This window comes from Crocuta crocuta, unplaced genomic scaffold, assembly GCF_008692635.1.
Source record: "Crocuta crocuta isolate KB4526 unplaced genomic scaffold, BGI_CrCroc_1.0 scaffold112, whole genome shotgun sequence".
In the NCBI taxonomy this organism is placed as follows: Eukaryota; Metazoa; Chordata; class Mammalia; order Carnivora; family Hyaenidae; genus Crocuta; species Crocuta crocuta.
Window position 1 is genome coordinate 955,286 of NW_027528818.1, and position 25,260 is coordinate 980,545.

At 39.7% G+C, this 25,260-nt stretch overlaps 1 protein-coding gene across 4 annotated transcripts in view; it reads right to left on the minus strand.

Annotated features, from left to right (window-relative positions):
• SMAD1 (SMAD family member 1) overlaps positions 1-24,863 on the minus strand; it is a 75,600-nt gene extending 50,737 nt beyond the window's left edge. The window contains exons 1-2 of one of the 4 annotated variants that reach the window (XM_077755917.1): positions 23,948-24,004; positions 20,828-20,912 (exon numbers count right to left, since the gene is read on the minus strand). The gene's annotated coding sequence lies outside the window, so the exon portion shown is untranslated. Of the gene's footprint in view, positions 1-20,660; positions 20,680-20,827; positions 20,913-23,947; positions 24,005-24,474; positions 24,667-24,829 lie in introns of those variants that run through there. The other 3 variants (XM_077755921.1, XM_077755918.1, XM_077755922.1) reach the window with 3 other exon arrangements.
• Positions 24,864-25,260: the final 397 nt, after the last annotated feature.

Genomic DNA, 25,260 nt, shown 5'->3' on the forward strand with positions numbered 1-25,260 from the left:
TCCTCTTTTTACAGGTAAGGGAAATGAAATAAAGAAAAGTGAAATAACTTGTCCAAAGTTCACGGATACAGCTGTATGCCAGAGCCAGGGTTTGAAGCTGTGCTGTCCGGCTCTAGAGTCTCAGTATTTTAGTCACCTGTCTAAACTGCTAGTTCTAACAGACACGCAACAGAAATGTAGGGGCTCAACGTGGCTGGCGATGACACAAGGCTGATAAGAAGGGCAGGGGCAAGACTATGAAGGGCGTGTGATACATCTTATCCAGCAGACAAGTGGAAGGCTTTCTATGAGAGCACTGCTGTGATGAGATCTACAGATCTAATCTGTGTTTCAGAGAGATAGCCAAGGTGATAGCCTCAATACAGGAAGACTTCTCCGTACAGAGAACAAAAAACAAACCACTGCCTCTAAACACTGCAGGAACCAGTTGGAGGGAATGTACCGATGCCACTTCACAAAAATTAAAGTGGCAAGATCACAAACCTTTACGTATAAATGTGCGTAGATGAAACAAAATGCCAGCCGATGACTAATTTCTGTCTACTTGAGTTAAACATTTTTTTTTAACATACAAGTCAAACAAGTCACCTACCTCCCTATGAGGAACTCAAATGAGTACATGATACTCTGGCCTTGGCAAGACAACTCATTTTTTCTGCCCCTTTTTGTACTTCCTGCTTTAGTTTATGTCAAAAGCTAAGTGGCCTTATCAGTTTAAAGTGCAAAATAAAAACATGAGTCAGCAAACAGAGATTTCCTTCCCTCTTCTCCAAATACAAACATTTCACACTGACCAAAAAAAGGATTCACTTATTAAAGAACCCCCTAAAAGCCTTAAAAATACCATCTTTTATTTCAGCAGCTTCACTTTTAGAAACTTGCTCTATGGAAATATTCTGAATTAGAAAGGTAAAACGTTTTCGCACAAAGATTTTCATCAAAGCATTACTATCTTTTTTAGAGGAAAAACAGAAATATCTAGTAACTGGAAAACAGTTAAGTAAACTATGGTACTATCCACTCAATAGAATATTAAATTATTTTTTATGTCTTTTATTTTGAGACAGAGAGCGAGCATGGGAGGGGCAGAGAGAGAGGGAGACAGAATCTGAAACAGGCTCCAGGGTCTGAGAGAGCGGTCAGCACAGAGCCTGACGTGGGGCTCGAACCCACGGAGTGTGAGATCATGACCTGAGCCGAAGTCAGATGCTTAACCAACAGAGCCACCCAGGCACCCTGTATCCATTCAATACAATATTATGTAGCCCTTAAAAATTATTATGATAAAAGCTATGCAATAATTTGGAAAACACCTTAAAGCACAACAAAAATTACGTAGCATGAACAACTACGTAAATACATTGAAATATTAACAGTGGCTGGGTTTGGAAAGTTAGTAATATCTCTCCTACTTTTCTAAATTTTTCAAACATTTAATGAAAAACTTTAACTTCTAAATTAAAAAAAAGCCTCTATATACAAATATTTGCAAATGACAAAAAAAATCAATTTCATGAGGTCAAGCCACATGCAAACTACTTCTAAAGCCAGGTTGGATTTACAGTGTGATGTGATTTTGGAAGTAATAATAATGCATTTTTTAAAACCCTGTTTAAAACATGGTTCTAAATTCAGATCTTTTCCCTATGGACTCTTGCCCATGGGAACGATTTCTATTACTGCCAGAAGTCAAATGAGAAAAATACTTCTCTCATACTCCTTTTGAATTGGCTATTTAATTTTGCAACCTATGTGCTGCTCCTCAATGTTAAAAGGAAAAAAGCAAAAAAATTTAAAATACCTTTAACTGCTGTGTAACTTGCTTTCTATTTAAAGGAAACCTAATTAGCCAATTGCACAATGGACATTTTCTTCATCTTGGCCTCTTCTAGTAAAGAAACATGTAATTATCCAACTATGTGACTATAAACAAAATACATTATCTGCTATCCAATACCTTTCAGATCCCAGATTCCCACAGAAAGTTTTAAAATAATTATTCTCATTTGTACCTGAAAATATAATAAAAAAGGGCAGAGGGAGGGTAGCTGCCAAGTGGTACAAAACAAGTACCTTTACAAAAAGATGGAGGAGGGAGAAACAGATCATGACCAAATTCAATGCCCTCTGTAGCTTCAGACTAGTGTGGTTTATAATTCTTGCACTGGCATGGAATTCAATGAAGTAGACAAAATAAATGACTCCATCAAATATTGAGGGAATAATTAAATTATTCAATAAATATAAAATATAGGCTCCAAAAAGTGGGAAAAACAAAAAAATCAAAGACTCCTTGTCTCTTAAAAAAAAAAAAAAGGAACTAAAGGAAGATAAATGGTCTATTGTCAATGAAGCAAGCAACTCACTTTTTTTTTTTTTTCACTTCTCATTCTCTGGTTCATTACTCTGTCTTAACTCTAATGGTAAAACAGCATGGCATAATGATCAAAGGAATCAAGGAACTAAAAGCACAGGGTATTGATTAACTTTACTTTGGAACTGTTTAACTGTTGGATAAGTTATTTAAGAAAAAAAGACAACGTTACAAAAATTACCCTTCTTTAAAAATGTTTGAACCATTTTTTTAGGAAACAAGTTTTTTCAAGTACAAAATAAACTGTGTGCATTATTTCCTGACTTACACTAGTAGGTTTATTCTTAAGCAGATGATCTTGTGAGTAAGCAGAAAAAGTTAAGACTTGAGTCTCAAAAGCTACATTGGGGCTTCAGAGAGATTGTAAGCCAATTGTATGATTTTTGTAGTGCACTAGTTTTTATATCTAAAATGTTTCACCATGTACCTCACTACAATGCCACGGAGATGTAAAATACCTCAGAGATGTGTTGTATAAGTACTATGGAAAGGTACATGTCAACTATCCTAACATCCAACTTTAAATAGGATTCAAGGCCTGCTAAGAACTCTTGCCTCCTCTGAGATGCTCGTCTAAATTAAGACATCAAAAAGGACTAAAAAGTAAACATGCCAGAGGCTCTGTAGTGTAACTTTCACTACTCCATTTTTTTAAGCCTACTTGATTTCATTAGGGTACCCAAGTCAACTATATACCAAAGGCAGTATTGCCAAAACACATCAAGATTCTCAAGAAGGACAAAGTAAAGATACCCTAAAAATTCCTGACGCTCACAGATACCACAGAATCACAGAAGAGTAGACACTACAGATTAGGATTAAAAATACTTAAAAACATGAAGGCTGCAAAGAAAAATACTCCAGAGATCCAATGCCAGCAAATATTTTAAAACATAAAGAGCAATCCATCATTAAGCCAAGAATTGCAATGAGCTTTGATGATGGAAGAGTAAGACAGAAAATTCACAAAATGGCACAGGGTGGGGGTGGGGAGGCGGAGGAGGGTATCGTAACCATATTCATCAGACCTATGTAAAATTAGACTATAGAGTCAAAAGTCCTGAATAGAGAACTTCTAAACTTTTGATAAAACTAAATTACCTACTACCTAAAAAAGTAGAAGAGCAGACAATTCGCATATTGGTTTAACGCCTAAGCAGAAGGGCATATATACATTCACATTTCCAGGTGGAAAAACAATCCTATGAACAGTACCTGTGAAAAACAGTAATGAGCGCAGGTAGAGACAGTACTCTGGAACACGTAAAATACAACCATAAGCAGTATCAACTCTAAACAGTGTCTACTAAAAGCACAAAAGACTATTTATTAGATAGCTCATCAAGGAAAATAATACATCTTTATCCACTCCTAAGGCAGACCAGAAAAAAAAAAAAGTTAAAATTTGCTATATAAGTATAATGTCATTCCAATGAATATAAAAACAGAGATGGATTTTCTACAACTATTTTGGTCTCAAACAAATACCCCAAAGTCATAATGCTCTGTGATGAAACAAACGTTTCTTTTCCCTAGCTACTTCATTAAGAACTAACTTCATTTTGAGATATTAGACTTGTAGGAAAAAACAGGTGAGGTGCCCCTGCATTTTTTTCCTGTTTTAAAATAGCAGTTAGCCTTTGATGTTCAATTTCAAATGGGTCAAATGTAGCTAAATAAAACTCACCACTAACTAAAATAACGGGGGAAAATATCATAGAATAAAAAAGTGAGGATGAAGAAAATCTCTCTCCAACCTTCACAGGTTTGAAAACACTTCTTAAACTACCTACTCTGCTGCCAGGAAGTTAGGCTAAAAGGAACCGAATCCTCAGAAAATGTATTTAAACAAATTCCTATACAAGAAAGTGACATGAGGATCCACTAGCAATCACAGAAGAATTCTGCTGGTCTTAGATCAAAGCAGCAACAGCAAAGTCCTGCCATTATGAACATCCAGAAGTCAGATTTCACCTTAGGGAGCCTCTATTAAGCCCTGTTGTGGTTACTTCCAAACATTTCCCAACTTTCTAAACGTGTTAATTAATGACACAGAATAGTTAGTCTGCCATTTTTTTTTCATTAAAAATCTTTTCTTGGAGATTAATTTTCCAAATCTGGGGCAACTGGAGTGTGAAAGTGGGAGGGAGGATAAGCTCTTGAAAACCTATTTTTAGTAGCAATGCAATTACGCAGGTACCACTACTTTAAAACACAGGTGCTAACAACCAGTCTCCCAGTCTCTGAGGTGTGACTTAAGAGACATGTGAGCAAGAGTGGCCATGTGGTCTCTCACCAGTGTTAACTGAATGGGAAGCTGTGGAATCAAAAAGGACAGGAGTAACACATAGATTGAATAGCAGCTTACAACACTTACCACTTGTAAGTTCATTGCAAGCTGTGACATCTTGGCCAGATAATTTCAAAAGTAGCATCCCTTTGATGAAAGTGAAGCAAGGAATTTATGGATGTCACAATTACATGAGACTCTAAAGAGGACAGGACTCTGGTTTACATATTTAGGTGTGCCAAGTATACTATCCAATACATCTCCACCGTGTTAGAAAATTCTTTAAGACAAGAACGCTTTCTGGTTCTGCTCTGCATACTCAAGTTCTTCCATCCTGACAAACCTAGGCTGCTTATAGGACAAGCGGTCAATTTTTCTTAGTCACAGAGACCCCCTAGAGAATACCAAGTGTCCGCTCTGTTTTGTTTCATTAGATGATTACTAGTTAAGTAGACTGAAGGCACTTAAGAGTTTTCTTACCATCCCCAACCTCTACAAACAAATCTGGCTTATTTGTGCATCTCCCTGGCACTTCCTCTAAAAGTTGTACCATATTCTGGGGCGCCTGGGTGGCTTAGTCGGTTAAGCGTCCGACTTTTGCTTAGGTCATGATCTCGCGGTTGGTGGGTTCGAGCCCCGCGCCGGGCTCTGTGCTGACTGCCAACTCAGAGCCTGGAACCTGTTTCAGAGTCTGTGTTTCCCTCTCTCTCTGACCCTCCCCTGCTCACGCTGTCTCTCTCTCTCTCTCCTAGAAATAAATTTAAAATGTATATATAAAAGTTGTACCATATTCTTTAATCCCTGTTCTCCAATTCATGCCTGTAATGGAAGATTGTCCATCGGTTCTAACAGCCTTTCAAGACATACAGGTCCTTATGACCTCACCCTGATAAATTTCATCTGTATTCACCTCAACTCAAAAACTGGAGTCATCTGGCCTGTAAGTGCTCAGTCCTTGAACACAGAAGACTGAAGACCAGAGGCATTTTAAACTTTCATTTTACTGACTACAAGAAGAAAAACTCTACCATAGTCGTCTGTTAGAAAAAAAATATTCTGAGTCACTGTTAACACAGAATAGCAGTTTCACGGATTGCAAAGAATGCTAAATGTGGTAAGTTCCCACAAGTGGTCAATTATGACCAGCAAATGAACAAATAGTTATTCTATAGAATCAATAGTTATTCTAACTGCATTACCTCATGTAAGCATTGTATTGGTTGTGTTCGCAAATATTATCTTACTGATTCCTTTGGCAATTCTTCAGGGTATATATCAATAGCTTAATTTCACTAATAAACCTGAGAATCAGAGGTCAAGTAACTTTCTCATTTTCTAATAAGTGGTAGATCTACATTTTAAACAGATAACAAACAGTGTGAAAGTGTGAAAGTCCATTAATCAGTTTAAAAAAAGTAATTCACATGTCAAATTCAGATGAAAATGGAATAAGCCAGAGGAGGAAAAGACTGCCCTTTTTATTTAAAAAAAAAAAAAATCCTGTTGTATTTTATTTTTTTGGAACACATTTCTCCTTCCCCACTGATCTCACAGGTGCGGTTTATGACAACACACACACACATCTGTAGGGGTGAGCTGACACACACAAGGCAGGACAGCCTGAACCCTCTTCCCTATATTTAGAACCTTCTGCTCAGCTCTTAATTGAATAATTTAATCAGTACCCTCTAGAAGGGAAACACATCCATATTCATCACAGGCATCAAAGGAAACATCTTTACAAGTTATATCCTTTTACAAACCAACATATGGTCTCACGCCATTCTCCCAATTGTTGAACTCCTCCTCTGGGAAGAGCATGGAATTTTATTTCTTTTTATCACTTGAAAAAATCACTTCCCTCCTAATTCAGTAAAACTGGGTGGAGGCCACTTCCTCCACAGGTGAGAGAAATAAAACTTGTTGATCTGTCCTTGTCAGGAATTTTAAAGTTAACTATTTATTCTGTGTACTTTCAAAATAGAAACAAAAGGCAGACTAAATCCAAAATAAGAAATCAGGGCACATATCCCACACTTTGAAATAAAACCCCTACAATTTTTCTGTCTTAAGCTGTTTCTAAATGAGAAAACGAGAGCCCTTCACTTGGAATGAAAAGAGATGGGCTTGAATGGTAGTATCCACTCAGGAGCTGTCCTCTGAGCTTCCATTTGCTCTTCCACAAACTTTGATTCTATCACCTACCTCGCTGGGTCAAGTATGAATATGTGAAACTGACCTGAAAATTACAACATGCTGGAAAATATATTTTATTAGCACAACAGTTTTACAAACAAGGAACCTAATTTAATACTTTGTATATACCAAAAAAAGTTTCTGTTCTTGTTTTGTCTGTTCTGTGAAGTTCTATCTTTATAAAGAGAGACAGAACAGGGGGAAAAGAGAGAGAAAAAGAGAGAGAAAGAAAGGAAAGAAAGGAAAGGAAGGGAAGGAAGGAAGGAAGGAAGGAAGGAAGAAGAGAGAAAAGGCTGTAACTACACTCAGAACACAGCACTGAAAAATGAGACAAAAAGTAGATTTTTAAATGTTCATGCCTTCATGAGACCTACATTCCAGTGGTCAGAGGAGGCCTCTCTGAGAAGTTAATATTTGTTTGGATTTTTTTTAAGTTTATTTATTCTGAGTGAGAGAGAGAGTGCACGTGAGGGAGGGGCAGGGAGAGTGAGAGAGAATCCCAAACAGGCTCTTCATGGTCAGTGCAGAGCCTGACATGGGGCTCGAACTAAGGAAGCATGAGATCATGACCTGAGCTGAATCTAAGAGTTGGATGTTTAACTGACTGAGCCACCCAGGCACCCTATAATATTTGAATAGAAGTCTAAAAAGGTGGGAGGCTGAGCCCTGTGGGTAAGTGGGGAAGCACACCGCAAGTAGAGGAAAGAGCAAGTGAAAGGGCCGCCAGGCAAGGGACGGTAGTGAGGGAGGAGATGGGACAGGTAAGGGAGCAGACACACAGGGAGCCAACCCATAGGGACTTCACAGCCTTCACTGTGACCTGAGCCAGGAAGCAGGGGAGTGAGGGGGAGGGCTGTGAGCAGAGTCTGACAGGATTACCATGGTCTGGCCCACAGAAAGAATGGAAGTAGGAAGTAGCAGGACCATGATGGCAGTGGTAGTGGTAACAGTCAGAACTAGGAAGACAGATTAGGATGATATAGCAACTGTTGTGGTTTTGAGAGGGTCAAAGGTTTGGATCAGTGTAGTAGCAGAATAGTCAGATCCTGGATATGTTCTGAAGGTATGGCCATGAACAAACAAACTTCATTGGTAAATAAAGAAAATAACCATAAGGTTGAAGAAATCTGTTTAACTTTTAGACATGCAAAATCTCACATTATAGAACTATGAGATGGCATCTCTGAGGTGGAGTCAAAGGTCACTGGAAAAGTAATCCAAGAGTGATCAGAGAAGCAGTAGGGAAGGAGTGACAGCTAGAAGCTACAATCTTTTAGGAATTAGGGGGAATGATGGGGACCGGCAGTAAATCACTAACAAGGAAGGGAAGGGAGTGGTATCATCTGACATGGTACTTAAAGCTGGGTGTTTCTATGGAGGATGGTGGAAGAATGGTCTGACGGCAATGAACAGGGCCCCCCACTTCCAGGCACCACGATACACGGGTTATGAGAGAAAACGGCTACGCCTTGAGACCGTTACAAAGGAAGCAACATCCTCAGATGAACATACACAAAGATATTCATGTTCTAAATAACCCAGATGTCTAACAATAATGGAATGATTAAATAAATTATGGAACATCCGATAATGATGTAACTGTTAAAAAAGAAAAAAAAAAAACAGAGTTTCATGTCTAAGGGGAATAAAGCCATACTGTAACCGTTCACTTAGAAAAAAGTTGCAGAACAATATATACAGTATAGTTCCATTTTAAAAACTCAAAGAGAAACAAAAACTGTACAGGTACAACATATGTGCACTTTTAAAGGCCTGGAAGGAAGAAAACAAAACAGAACAAGCGGTTCCCTCTACGAATAAGCTGAAAGGAGAGGCGTGTGGAACATTTTTACTTATAACCAACTACTGTTTTCAATTTCAACACCCTACTAATAAAAACAGGTAAAAACTGAAGAGGGTAACATTTATTCCACATGGCTCTGTAAGACAGTATTATGACCAAGAGGTGGCAAGATTTATCTTTTTATAAAGCAAAAAATAATTGAAAGTGTTTCTGCACAAGGTGGAATTATCACTGAAGTAGGATTTCAAGAGAAACCTATTCCTGTATAGAGTGTTGGGTTATACGACCTACCTCTGGGTGAATATGATTTGGGTGGGGATGTACTTTTTTTATTAAGCAATTCAGCCACATGGTCAAAAAGTTCAATTTTACGAAACACATACTGTAACAAAAAAATAATTTTCCTTCCCATTCTAGTCCTTGAGTCCTCTTTCCATTAGCAATTCAAATATCCTTCAAACTTTTCAAAGCATGAATTTCTTACCAAAAAAATTTTGTGTTACTCAAATATCTTCAAAAGCAATTAGGTCCTGTCACTTTTCCAGTATATAAATCTGTTACTTGGGAGAATGAAATAATTTCTAAAAATCAAAGTTTACACAATCACTGAAACAAACATTGACTCTCTTCCACATGACAATCAATGATAGCCTGTTATCCATCTGCCAAAAACAGGAGTGGACTTAGAAAAGTTTGCTTGGCCACCACAGAAAAGAAAGTGAATAGACCAGGAGCAGCTCCCTCCCAGAACAGTAACAGCTCCCTCCAGCTAAGAGCTAAAAACAGCAAATGCAACATCTCTCACTAGGTCAGGGGAAAAAAATGCCTTGGATATAAGCAAGCATAACCTACCATAAGTCCAGACTTGTTCAGTCCAGTCCTATCCATTCATTAACTTTTCCACAGTGACTTACTTACCAGTCAGAATGGAAACACCTAGCAGAGTTCTCAGAAGGCTTCAGAACCCAAATTCTCCCCCTTTATACATCCAACTACTAAGAGAATGCTAGTCTTCACTAATTCACTACTTAATTAATCACTACTGAACAAATTCCTTAAGCCCTTACCACCAACATAAAAGTGCAGTAGAAAGAACGTGGGTATGATACAGTTCCCACCACGACCAAGCTTAGAGTTAGGAAGTGGGTCAGTGAGAGACGGAGAACCATGACTGTGGTTAAGAGCCACACAACACATTCAGGCGTTTATCTAAGAAGACACATATGTACGGGGTGAATGACCAACAATCTATGCTGTTTTCTTTGCCACAGCTATGCATCCTGGGCTTTGTTACTTACCATGCAATAAAAATACAAATGGAGTTCAACTGACTGACAACCAGTCACATCAATACGAACAATAAAATGGATAATCCAAATCAGGCTTAATAAAAATTAACCACTGTAGGGGCGCCTGGGTGGCTTAGTCGGTTACACATCCGACTCCTGATTTTAGCTCACGTCACGATCTCACAGTTTATATGATTGAGCCCCACACTGGGCTCTGTGCTGACAAAACAGCCTACTTGGGATTCTCTCTCACCCTCTCTCTATCTGCCCTCTACCCCATGCCCCCTCCCTCTCTCTCTCTCTTTCAAAATAAATAAATAAAAATTAACCACTGTAGGCATTTTTCCAAGGACAACATACAGATGGCCACATGCACATGAAAAGATGCTCAACATCACTAGCATCAGGGAAATGCAAATCAAACCACAAATGAGATGTCACCTAACACCAGTTAGAATGGTTTTTATCAAGAAACTGTCAAAAAGACAAAAAATAACAAGTGTTGGTGAGGATATGGAGAAAGAGGAATCCTTGTGCATTGTTGGTGGGAATGTAAATTGGTGCAGCCACTGTGGAAAACACTATGGAGGGACCTAAAAAATAATTCCATATGACCCAGCAGTTCTACTACTGAGAATCTACCTGAAGAAAATGAAAATGCTAATTTGAAAAGACATATGCACCCCTCCCTATGTTCATTATTTACATTGTAATTAACAATGCCCAAGATATAGAAGCAACCTGTGTCCAACTATGGATGAATGGATAAGGAAGATGTGGTACACACACACACACAAGCATACACACACACACACACAGAAATACTATTCAGCCATAAGAAAAGAATGAAATCTTGCCATTTGTGACAAAATGGATGGACCTTGAAGGTATTATCCTAAGTGAAATAAGCCAGATGGAGAAAGACAAATACTACAAGATGTCATTTATATGTGGAATCTAAAATACAAGTAAACAAACAAAAACCCAGACTCACAGACACAGAGGAGAGACTGGTAGTTGCCAATGGGGAGTAAAGTTGGAGCAGGGGGTCAAAATAGGTGAAAGACAGCAAGAAGCACAAACTTCCACTTATAAAATAAATAAATCATGAGGATGTAATACACAGTATGGGAGATAATATTGTACCAACACTGTAAGGTGACACATGATATCTAGACTTCTTGTGGTGACCATTTCACAATATATACAAATGTCCAATCACTATGTCCTATACCTGAAAATAATATAATACTATGTATCAATTATACCTCAATGAATTAAAAAAATTAACCACTGCTTTTGGAATGTATTATGCTTTACCAAGAAAGATTTTAATTCCTTTCCACATTTTGTTTACACTAATAATTTACTAGTAAATTCTAAAGAAAGGCCTGTGCAAGACTCAAATATTGCTGTGGAAAATCTCTACGTGGATGACACAGTTAACAAAAATGGTTTCATTCCATATTATATTAGATACATATTNTATATTATAAAATTTACAAAAGCAAAACATATTTCATCATATAAATCTCTCTACCCTCCTTTTGAAGTTCTGACTGTAGGCAAGAAACAGCCTTAACAGAACATCTGAAACACACCAGTTTGAAGACTGTCAACAAACTCTCATCACCATCACTACCAACTTCAAGGGGAGAGAGCAGTCATGCACATGGTTCGAGGGGTGACATCATGTAAGAGTGCATGCATGGTCTCCATCAATTTTCAGCACAGCTCAAGTATTCAAAAAGAATCAAAAATCATCTTCTTATCACCACCACCACTACCACCCCACAATGAAGCACCAAGCGCTGTTCGGACACTGTATACCTATTAACTCCTGTAACCCTTACAAGAGTCCTATAAGGACTATCTTAGAGATGACGAAACAGGCACAGAAATGTTAAGGAACTCACCAAGCAACCTATCTACCACCCTGCTCCTCTTAAGTAACCTCCTCCCGTGTCTCATGCGTAAAGCAGAAGGACTGGTAACCAAGGATTTGCTTAAGGTTCTATTTTAGTCCCTCCAATTCCAAGTCTGCGGAACATTAAAATTAAACTCCTTTTACGAAATGCATTTTCTTTACATTTCCATGATTATTCTTAAGAGTCCTTCATGGAAAACATATATCAAAACTGCTGGCTTGTTTTTTAAAGATAATACTTACCCATTAAAGCAAATGTAGAGATGGAGAAAATTTAACTACAGGTAAAATACTAAAATATCCATTCTAACGGCTTACACACAGCTGACAGACACAATGCTATCTATAAATATTGGCAAAAACTACTACTGTACACTCCGGAGGGTTTTGGGGAGGGAATGAGGGGCAGCCGGGAGGATAAAGCCAACTGCGGCTCCATATGGCAGAAACACCGGCCGGTGGCCAGTACCACCTTCACTTCTTAGGTGCGTCCCAACCCCCCCCCTTTCATGCTTTCCTGCGGGGTTTCTTAGCCTTACAGGATAGTAAGCAGCATCCCTGCCCTCTACCCACTCGATGCCGTTGAATCACTTCTCCTCCCTGCCCCCCAAGTTGTGACAACCCACAGTCTCTCCAGATGCGGACAGAGGAGCCACTGCTGTCCTCTACTAGGCTTTTCCTCTCCTTTCCTCCTTGTTATCTAAGGGCCTGGGGCCTCAACAGCTTTATCTGGCTCCACTTCTAAGCAATAGGACACAAAGAATTGCTGATCTCTTCAGGAAGGGCAAAGAGAAAGAAGTTAAACACACACATTCTTTCTTCCTAGCTCTTTTTCTCCTCAAACAAGAAAAGCAGGAACAAAACAATCATTCCTCAGAATTAACTGGTATGTCTTGAACACCTATAACAGGTTATCACCCAGGGCCAAGTGCTGCTGGGTATAGAAGACACAGTTCATACCCACAATGACCTTACATCAAAATGAAAAAATTCATCATGTACCTACTGTGTGTCAGGCCAATAGTTCTCAACACTGGTGTACATTTAACTTGCCTGTAATACTTTTATAAAAACTCTCTGCCATAACCCTTGAAGAGAATCCCCCTGAGGCACGTCCGTGCATTTCTGTGTGTGTTGCTGGGGGTGATTCTGATGTGCAGACAAGGTGAGAACAATTGTGCTAACACACAGATCATAAAGACACGGCCGGTGTACCCCCAAGTAACTCGGTCTAAAGAGTTAAGAGATAACTGTAATAAAAACTATTACAACAAAAGCTAGACTAGACAAGCTGGTTTGTACTTCTCCTCAAAGTTATAAGATTTTTAGTGCAAGTCTAACATTTATGACCACCGACTCCAATTTTACCAAGTGTATAGGACATACCCTATGAAGTATAAATACAGACACTCAAAAACTGCTGAAGGGCAGGAAGCAAGAGCTCTATCAACAGCATCTTCAGCTTTCTTTCTCAATGCCTTGATTTTGAAAGGTTATCCCAATTGTGAGAAATCCCTTCAAACTAAGAATATGCAACACTAACAATGATGGCGTGTTATTTAACTTTATTTTTGTAGTCTCTTACTAAGATTGCTTCTTCAAGCCAGAAACTGACATATACATTCCTCATTCCCTCCCCAAACATATTGGACACACAGCAGGAGTGTATAAACTGCTTGCTGAATTGATTATAATAAGGACGTAACAACAGGCAGAATCCCATAGTGAGGATGCACCTTCTTAAAGGAGCCTTTCCCCAAATAGAGATCTACATCTCAGCCTGCACAATTTGATAAAACTCCTCAGTGTCTGAATGCAAATAAATGCTACGAATACAGTTTGTGTGCCAATCGTTTGAATATTAATTAGGTTAATTTTGTCACAGTTAACAGGAAAACATTTAAAACCAATCGAACATTTCCTGAAGCTGAACAAACTAAACAAAAACCCTGAGCACACAAACAAGAACACAAGGAAAATAAAGAGGTGGTTATTAATCACAGCAGACTGCAAAGCCAGCAATGGGCAAAAAGCAAAACAGGAAGCCATAATAGATGAGATGGCAAGCCACATACAATCTGCCATCCTAGGTTTCCACAGGGGCTAAATGCTAATGCAACATGCATTGCATTCTTATTCCCTTTCACGGAAAAGCTACAGTCAGTCTCTGATAAAATTAAGACCCATTTTGCAGTTCATCCTCCCTTCTCTCCAGCTCAGCTTTTCAAGAGTCTAAGTCTGACCCAGGCATATCAGCTCCGGGTTCCCACGCATGTTCACTCAGAAAAAGGACGGGATAGGATTGGGCCAAATGGTAACCCTTTAGGTGAGATTTAAAAGTCTTTTTTTCCCTCTAACTTTGAAATATTTTCAGATCATTTAAAAGAAAGAGGATGGTGAGGCAGAAGATGCTAACTAACTCAATTCTGTCTAGTCCCTAGGAAAGAACTCAATGCTGAGTAAGACTGGACTTCAGTTAGGTAAGGATCTAACTAACAAGCAGCAGACATGTCCCTTACAGGCAGTGTACAAAAGCCTTTTTTTTTTTAAACACCTCTGATCACTATTATCCTTAAGAGAAAATCTGAGAGATTAAATGCTGATGCCTAACTCTAAACCTGTTTCATCTTATAAGAGCTCTTACTACATGGAAGAACTTTTCTCACTGTAATACCTTATAATCAATCTCAACAATCAAAACCATATTCCAAGACCACCAGTGTGTCTCCTAGGAATAAGAAAATGCCAGTATAAATAAAATCTAGTCCGCAATCCAGGTAGGAGAGAAAGAGGCCCATTTTCATGTACTCTATGAAGCAATGGTGTCTTTAAGGTTCATCAATCATGTCAGTTGATTGAGAAATTGCATGTAATGGATAACCTCGAAAGGGCTAGGACACCTCACATTCCTATGAGACTCTGACCCCAAAATCATGTCATGGAGAGGAGCAGGGTATTATCAAGGAAATAGGACGGAGAAGGCCTGTCTCTTATAACTCCAGCTTACATACATTATGTACCTCTAATTAACTCCAGCTTTGCATAGACAGCTGGGAAATTTTGGCTTCAATAAGAAAAACCCAGTTTTCCCAGACTGATGCTTCCCGGTACACAAAGAATAACACAATGATATACAAGACATCATTCCTATTCCAGTGAGGAAACTGACCAGGACACAGGACAACATTTTTTGTTTCTTAATAGTTAGCATTTTATTGTTTATGTCCTTTACTGATATTGTTTTATACAGGGGGTGTTTTCCTATTAATTTTAGAAGTTTGGGGGCACGTGGGTGGCTAGTTGGCTGGGTGTCTGACTTTGGCTCAGGTCATGATCTCAGGGTCTGTGAGTTCGAGCTCCGCATGCGGCTCTGTGCTGACAGCTCAGAGCCTGAAACCTGCTTCGGATTCTGTTCTCCCTCTCTCTCTACCCCTCTCCTGCTTGCTCTCTCTCTCTCTCTCTCTCTCAAAAATAAACATTAAAAAAAATTTTTTTTAAAGTTTGTTACATAGAACGGTAACTTGCTGCAAATTTGTTACCTAAAAGGTTGTATTTGTGAGTCCACGTTTACTCATTTTAAGTGTGTATTTGTCCATATAACTGCTGTCAAATCTGTAAGATCTACTTTTATGGTTTTTGCCTTGCACATTTAAAAGGGCTCTAGAGTGGAGCCTAGGTGGCTCAGTTGGTTAAGCATCCGACTTTGGCTCAGGCCATGATCTCGTTGTGGGTTCCAGCCCTGCATCAGGCTGTGTGCTGCCAGCTCAGAGCCTGGAGTCTGTTTCGGATTCTGTTGTCTCCCTCTCTCTCTGCCCCTCCCCCTCTCATGCTCTGCCTCTCTCTCTCAAAAATAAACATTAAAAAAAAAAAGGGCTCTAGAGCTATTAATTACTCCCTCCTATCTCTTGATGAAATGGTGCAGATCATCTCCCCCTTTCTTTCTGTCACTATGACAAGAATCCACGCCAGAATCTTTCTACACGGAGTATGTATTACTCCAGTGGAAAAAAAAAATTTTTAACACTGATGAATGCTATAAAAAAAGCCACAGATAAATTTGAAATACTTATCTTTAAAAGCTCTGGGCAATTTAAGTAACTTCTTTAAATCATTAAAGGGCATTCTTCTCTTAGTTCAATTACTATAGTTTTCTCAAAAACCTTTATCTACAATTGTCAGGGAAATGCTCCATCTACAAATTCCCAAACTTGATATTTCACAATGTCATCATTAGGATTCCCATTGCTTAACTCTTCTCAATTCATTTAAGTCCATTATACTCCTTGTAACCTGTGACCTCTTATCTAGATTAGATTCAATACTGCTCTCATTAACATTCTAGACTCTAAAATCACACTGATTTTAAAAACAGCTAACGTTTTGAGTGCTTACTGTACACTAGATCCTATTCTCAGTGTAAAATGTACCTCTCCCCATCTACTCCCATCTTAACACCTCTGAAAACAGAACTCTACACTCAATGGTATGTCTAACAGACACTTTCCTCAAGTAGTACATGAAATAGTGCAGTGAAATAATTAGCAGCATTTTTGATTAGATGAAATACGAAGTATAACTCATTTCTTCTTACTATCAATCCTGAGGCTGATACGATCATCTCAATTTTTCACCAAAGTAAAAGGGAACCTCTCACAAAGTTATAAAAAGCAAGTTAAGTGTTGGGGCTTAGACTTTACACCCAGGCAATATGACTCTAGAGCCTCATCTCTGAACTGATTTTTGCTATTGGCCAGAATCATCTTTACTGACATTTCTCTCTAATCTTGCTCTCAGGCAATCAACTTATCCCAGAAAGGAGCAATTACCTAGTCTACAGCCACATCACACTTCCCACCAGGGTTTGTCCCTGCTGGTTAGATTTTGAATTCTCCACAGATTCCATGACACACTACCTACAACAGTTCTTTCAAAACTTCTCCATTACTCTTCAATTTCCAGTACCATTTGCTAATTCGCCCACCTCACCAATTCAGGGAAGGAACTCGCCTCCCACACTACTGGGAAAATCCATGCAAGCTAGCACAAGCTTTGCCATCTCCTTTCTTCTAACTTGGACTCCATTCTGCTTCTGTCTTGGACAACTCTCCCTCTTCACCATGGTTATATTTTGTCACCTGCACTTCAGATCACTAACTCCATTATCTTTAATTGCTCTCTGTCCATTAACTTCTTTCAACCTTTGGAATCAAAACGATCTCATCTATTTTGAAATATAAGTCATCTGAGGGCATCTGAGAATCTATTTCTCGTTTCTTAATATGCTCTGTTGTCTCTTCACAACTGTATCCACTTGATTACCCGGACTTCTTCTGCACCATAAACCATACAACATTTTCCCACTCTGAACCTACTTCTGGCATCTCTCTTCCCTAGGCTTTCTGTTTCACTGCTCCTCTGACCTCACAGGTTCCTTCCAGTTTCTTCCTCTATCCATTTCATTTTTATTTTTTATTTTTTAATAAAACACGGGGCTTGCACTCACGACCCTGAGATTAAGACCTGAGCTGAGCTCAAGAGTCAGATGCTTAACTGACTGAGCCATCAGGCACCCCTCATTCACTTTAAATTGACTGAGCCACCCAGGCACCCTTCACTCACTTTAGTAGAACTTTCCCTTCTACTAATTCCCAATTGTGGACTTCAGTGGAAGAAGACTCAACCTACCGGCTCTTTCTCTTCCACGGTTCTCTCAGAATACCTATCCACCCTTATAAGTTCAACCATCATTTCCAGGAGATGACTCCAGACTCATGACTCTACTTAGCTACCCCACCTTAAATCAACATGTCAATTTTAATTTATCATTCATACAATCTTTATTCCTTCCACAACCAGTTCTTCCCTATTTTTTTTTTAAGTTTACTTATTTATTTTGAAAAAGAAAGCCTGCATGCACACATGAGCACAAGAGGGGACCATGAGAGAGAGGGGGGCAAGTGAGAGAGAGAGAGAGAGAGAGAGAGAGAGAAAGAGAATGAATCCCAAGCAGGCTCCACACTGCCACAGAGCCTGACGCAGGGCTCAAACTCACAAACCATTGAGATCAAGACCAGAGCAGAGATCAAGAGTCAGACACTTAACCAACTGAGCCACCCAGGAGCCCCAGTTTTTACCTATTCTTAAAAAAGGTTTTATTAACTTTCCAGCCACTCGAGTTGGAAACTTAACACTCTCTGACCCCTCTCGCCCATTACTCTATAGCCAAAAAACCACCGTTTTTTTTTGTTTTTGTTTTTTTCCCCTCACAAAACCCATCTCATATCACACAGATAACTCAAATAGCTTTCCTATTAATCTCTTGGCATCCAGGCCCAATCTTCTCCAACCCACACTGCATGTTCACCTTCAGTGACTTCCCGATGCTTCCTTACTCTGGCACTGTAAGGTCTCAAATTCTCACCCCAACTTAACCTTTCTGAACATGTCTCCCACCTCACCACACTGAGCCCCATGGGGAATACCCACAGCGGTGAGGGAGGGCTGCTCACCAGCCTGTGGGCCTGTGCTGTCCAACACGACAGCCGCAGGATAAACACAGCTATGTTTAAACATAACTTAATTAAAATTTTAAAATGCAAGTGCTCAGGAGCCACTTACAGCCGGTGACTATTAGACTGGACAGCGTAGACAGAAAACATCTCCATCAATCCATGGACAGTGCTGAAGAGGTCCTCACATTCACGCCTGCCTCCCTGCTCTTCCACACCACCACTCTGCCTAGCACACTTCTCCCCTGTCCCTATGCAAATTTGCACGTCTTTCTGTACCACAGTGGTTCTCACACAAGTCGTCGGCCCAACCTCCTCCTGTATTATCCTGCAACAACTCTTGCAGTGACTGTTGTTGCATTTAATTTTTCATTTTGGTGTGTCTTCTAATTATCGAGCCACTCGGAACTAATAAATATTCAATGGGATAAACGAAGCACATAGACTACAACCCCGCACCAAAATTATCAAATAATGGTATGTAATTATCCCCCCTCCATTAAAAAGACATGTTTTCTTTCAATTTAAACAAACAAAAGATCTTGCATTTAGCTAACTAAATGACTTAATTTAATGCCTAATTATAATACTTGAAAGATAATTAGTTCCCCCTTTTTATTCTTGTGGTGTTTGACTCTGAAAGAAAAAACCTTCAAGGTCTGAAATACTTCCACTTTGCATAAGCACACCGCAAAGAAACCACTAAAGATAGACAAGGAAAAGAAAATGAATGAACAGTTTGAGTAACTATACCCTAACTATCTGAGATTATAGGAAAAAATATCTATAGTACAGCCACCCTAAAATTAAGGAGAAACTACAAATAGAGCATTTAAAAATTATAAAAATTATGTATATAAATATATTTTTGAATCAATAGCTACACCCCTCTATCCTCTCTGCAAACGTGAAACAGTGATTATTTACATTCTGAGCTCAAAACGATATAGATGCATGATTAACTGTTATATATGTATGTGTTCTTTCTTTCTATTCAGGATTATTGTCTTAAGAAAATTAGTTAAGAAGTGGATCCACACCATAGTTCTGGGTTCTTAACAAGGGAACAAGGCTCCTCATCTCAATACCGGGAACAGAGCAGAGATTTGGAGGAAATTGCCAGGTTAAGGATTCACTGAGACCCTAAAGCGTTGGATGCTTTATTTTCAAGAGGGAGTGTTCCCTAAAGTTCTGATTTGAGCTTATAACAAAAATTACAAAGATGTAAAACTCCTCAAATATTGCAGTTCCCAGTACCTTCCTAAAAACTCGTATCATCACTGGAGTTGAACTATTTGTGACAGTTTTGACTTTTTTCCTCTTACATAAATGTTCTACAGAGCCCGGACATTTTGCAAACCAGCCAGCAATAGCTGTGTTACTTTTTTACTTAACAGGACTTATACATCTCTAAAGTTTTTTAAAGTTTTTACTTTGAGAGAGGGAGCAAGCGAGCGAGCAGGGAAAGGGCAGAGAGGGAGAGTCCTAGAATCCCAAGCAGGCTCGGCACTGTCTGTGTAGAGTTCGATGCAGGGTTCAAACCCGTGAGATCACGACCTGAGTAGAAATCAAGAGTCGGACACTTAACTTACTTAGCCACCCAAATGCCCCTAAAGCTGATACTATTCTACTAATGCACACCAAAATGATTTTGATTTAGATTTTAAGTAATTACATTCATGCTACTTAGCTTTGTTTTGTTTTCTGTGTTTTTGTTTTTGTTTTTTTCTTTAAATAAAGAAGTTACTCCAGACTAAGTGTTAAAAATACTTCAGGTATTTTTGCTGCAAATCAGATGACAGATCACCAAATCGGACTGAATATGGGCATTACTAGGTAACAGCAGAAAAGGAATATAAAGAGCCAAGAGATTTCAGTTTAGAGGGAAAAGGTGATGCCCCTGTTTGTTATCAAAGTGTACCCTGCTAATCTGGGTATAAAAAGTAAAACCAGAGCTTCCAGCGGTTGAAAACAAAGTGCTAGGAATGTGGCACGCCTGGAGAGGACACAGGAGCTCTGGGTCCCTACCTCTGCGCCCTGCCCCATGCACTTCCTCCATCCGGCCCATCCTAAGGTGAATCCTGTATAACAGACCAGTAATCTGGTGGTAAAAGGGACAAAGGAAGGGGGAGAGACAAGGAGAAAGAGAGAGAGGAAGAGGGAAGAGAGAGAAAAAACAGTAAAACCACATACAGAAAACAGTGAAACAACATGCCATTACAGAGAACGCTTCATCAGCCTCATCTTAGAGTTAACATCAAGTTTCTCTACCTCTCAGTATGTAAATTATCCTTTTTCTCTTCAGACCTTTCCAATTTTCTCCGTAACACCCCTTAGCTCCTTCCTTCAATACCCCAAACTTTAGCTCTTCGGTAAGAATGTAATTTGTTTTTGAGAGTCAAGACAGAAAATTCATAGTGTAGAACCATCTGATTTACTTTGAACTTTGTCCAATCTCGGATCTCCCATTTTCTAGTAAGGTCCCATTGACTAATTGAGACACAGGGCTTTTCTTTTCCATCTCTAAAATGAAAAAAAAGAAAAAATCAATTTTAATCTGTAAAAAAACATCTCTCTGAGGTTGTCAGACTTGATTCCTACCCAGCTCAAATGATGCTAGGTACAAAAAGTCAATACCCTGCCAAAAATCACCCGTTCCTTCCCGCCCCAAATTAGACTGGATTTGTTCAGACCACAAGCTTAGGAAGACAGTGAGTGTGGCAGAAAAGGATAAACAAATGGAAACTCAACAGCAGTAAGAGTGACCCAGGTTCTGGCTTTCTCTCCTCTAGTCACTTAGATGGGTGGCTCTAGGCAAGTCAGCTATCTTCTCTGGGCCTCAGATGGCTCAGCCTGATAGGAACCAACTGGATGAGGAAATCTTCAAAGCAGCTTTTAACACTAAATATCTCAATTCTCTGCAGAGGAAATTACAAATCTTAATGTTTATGAATGTACTTAGCAAGCCTGTCCCATCATGTCCTTCACCTGAAATATCATGCAATTTGGGTACTTGTGTGTATACAAGCTCACCAGGGCATATAAACATCTTTGGACTAGAGGAGGGGAATGAGCAGATATTGGATCCACAGTTTCATCAGATTCTTAAACAGCCTCATCATTAAAAAAAAGGTTAACAATCGCTGCAAGACTACACAAAAGTAGACATTAAATGTGGAAAAAAATTTCCAGAATTTGCAATGAACAATTTTCATCTCAAAGTACGGTGTTTAACAGCTAGAAGACTAATGTTGATGTCATTAAACTACTAGAACTCTTCACTACCAACAGGCTGTGATAGTACAAGAAAAACACAAGGCGAAAGTGACAAGAATTATCCAGAAAAACAGAGATGACAACAATTCAGCTTTAAAATCCATTACTTTTTTGTCAGATTTAGTCTTCCAATTAAGTTCTGCTTAGATAATGTATAATATAAACATTATGTTTCTTCTTAAGCACTTTAAAGAAAACAGCCCAGAAAAGCAAAGTAGAGGGCATATTTGTTTAAAAGTAAAGTCGTGTCTATAGTGGAATAATAAATCCGAGCAGAACGATGATTATTTGAATATTCTAAGCAGAAAAAGGATCCATATAAATACAAACCAAAGTATATATTCAAACTAAGTATATAATATGTAATATAAAGTATATAATAGAATACGACATAATATATAATAAATATATATACATAAAATACCTATATAGTTAAAGGTAAGGCTCTAGAGTCAAACTGCCTGTTCATATCCCAGCTAAGATTATAAAGCATAATCACGCACTAGTTATATAGCCTAAGGGAAGACACTGAATCACCGTGAACTCAAGTTTCTTTGCCCGTAAAATGTGATAACAACAGTACTGGTAAGTTTGGGGGTTAAATGAGGTATGAGTATTAAAAAGAAGCATATGGTAAAAACTCAGAAAATACTAGCTACCACTATTTTTCCTACCCAAAGCTCCAAATCAAATAAGGGTCTATGATAAATACGATCCATAGAAAAGTCAACTTCATTTTATCCAGTACTTGAGTTGTCACTTCCAAACTGCATTTATTTTATCAGGAGCAACTAGTAAGTAGAAAAACCAATGATACATCTCTTTCCTTTTTGACCTCCCCCAAAATTTTGACCCCACAAATTCACTAGTAGAAGTAATAAGCAGAAAAGTAGCTGAAAGAAGGAACAGGAGGAGCAAAGGTGCTAGAGCAGCACTATCCAGAACCTTCTGCGGTAATGGAAATGCTCTACATACACTGTCCAACATGGTAGCTGCCATGATATGGTCACCCCTCAGATGACCCATAAACTGGGTAAGATTGCCAGAAATTTAAGAAAGAAACAAAGGTCTTCTCTTCCTGAATTGTTCATATGTCCAATTCAAATATCTTTGGTTTCGGTGGAGACCTGATAACCGTGACTAGTTAAAGAAATAACATGCCAGCTGATACATCAATAGGGTGCAACTGGGTGCTAACGCAAGGATCAGAAATAAGAAGTATGTGGTCCTGTGATATTTTATAAGGTCCCCTAGGCCAAGTTGAATTCAAGCTCCCGTGAAGCGTGATTCAGTACACAGATCAGGGCTGCAAAGGTCCTTATCAGCAACCCCAATGCATCTGTTCCCCACTACCCCACGGAAAGCTACTTAGGCAACGCGGACTGAACATCCCTGCATTTATCTTCAATTTCTTCCAAAACTCAGAGTCCGGCAAGCCTTTCCCTCCTTCAGAAACACTAGCACTCCCGGGCTGCTCAGTTTTGCACTATAAACAAAACCCATGAACCACCCATATCTGAAGTAGAACGCCAGACTCCTGCTTAGCTGCCCCTGTAATATGGTTTAATTATGATGACTGAACTAATAGGCTGACATCATAGACTTTTACAGGCTGACCCCATGTCATCCTGATGTATCATTTTGCACCAGTTCAGTGCTGTAAATCAATTTAAGATCTCAAGCAGGTTGAAAAGGCTGGTAATGATGCTTTCTCTGCTGTCTCTGGAGACTCTACATTATACACAACTTACATTATTTATAAAGCCTCAATGATGCCTCCATTAGCCTTGTAAGACTACACAAATGAGGTCTTTTATACACACACAACTTGGCCTTGATTATGTAGGCGACTACAGCTTAAATATACTCATCTAATTACACTCTAGTTCTTCTGTTTCCAATCTAGCCATTAAATTTTATCTTTAACCCAGGATTACTATAAATCAAAATTACAAACTGAAATTTAGTTTTTAACTAATAAATGTATATGGGGAAAATGGGACTTAATGCTTTAATGAGCTTAATAGGAAAAAAAAATTACTTAATTCCAAGAGATTTAAGAGGTGAACACTTGTAATTGCCTAAAAATGGTCATTTCTCTAAAACGCAAAGGTCATCAGCTCTTCAAGGGTGTAAGACCAATGGATACTGCAGAAAGGAAAAATGTATTCGGTTACATACCTATGGTTGGAGGGGTCAAAACTAAATCAAGGACAAATCCCCACCCTCAGAAGAAACCCGATCCTGCCGGAATCCTCCAGAGAGGCTCTGGCATCACCTACCTCTAGAAAATCATCTCTCACGACCCTGGTTACAGTTTCCTAAGAATTGCAATATCACACAAATGTACGCCACCTGCAGAGAAATATCAAATAACTGCAAATGGGAAAGAGGGAGGGAGAGAGGAGGCCAAGCACTTTAATCAGTTCAGCATACTCGGGCCTGGCACCTACATCAGAATAGCAATGATGCAAAATATTTATACTCCTTGAAAATGCTGAGGTCGTGAACACCGGTCCTGCCTNGTGAAGTGGTAATTACACACAAGATGAAAACTCAACATGGGCAGAGAACAGTTTTCTCATTGTGTTACTGAAGGCAGGCATGTTATCCACCACAGGCAATTAGGGCAAATGCTCTGGAATAAAAGCATTCTGAGACCTAGGTGCTGAGTTCCAGCAACAAACAGGATGACCTACTGCCACCGTGCCGCTTCCCTATCATAATTCCACATACTTGGAAACTTCAGCTACAATGTCAAGAGGAGAAGAGGGGGAGAAAGGCAAAGGCCGATTGCCACAGCACTCACGAAAACGATGGTTTCTCAAGGAGAAGGTCCTGAGACGCGCCTCAATTCTCAGAAGGGAAGCGTCCTACTGGCTACCTTGCACAGTGTATCCAAAAGTCGTATGCGCCTCAAAATAAACAAAAGCCGCAGCTGCTGGAGTTGTGAGATCGGCAGGCATTTGTTCCTCCTCCCTTCCTAAAGTACATCACGGAACACGTTCTCGCTTTAAACCGGCATGTATCTTAAGCAACTAGAAAAACAAGCCCACGTCTGTCTCTCTCACACCCACTACCCCCCACCTTCCCACAGCAGCAACCCCGAGAAACACCAACAAAGACAGCGGAGTAAATGAACAGTTGTTCAAGAGCGAACTCACAAATACACACGCAGTGAGGCAATCGAATCCGGTAAAGGGAAAGGAATGAGACGACACTTGGGAGACGCACGGGGTGTAGGCGGAAGAGAGGGGGGGAAAAAAAAATTACGCGCCGCCGCCAAGCCTTTGAATAAATTAGAGGGAATTTCGGTGCGAACTTTCCTTGACCTCGACCCCCAAGAGGCTCGTTGGGGCAGAGAAAGGAGCCCGTCCGGGATGCGGAGGGTGCAGGGCACCGGGTGTCCCCCTCGCGCCAGACCCGCTCCGCGAGTCGCCGACCGCGTAGAGGGCAGCGCCTGCGGCCGCCCTCCAACTCCCGCAAGGGTCGCTCCGGCCGGCGCGGGACACAATGGGCCCGCGGGCCGCGCGCACTGGCCCCGGCCCGGCTGCGGAAAGGGAAAGAGAAACGGGGAGCGGGGGGAGGGGAGGGC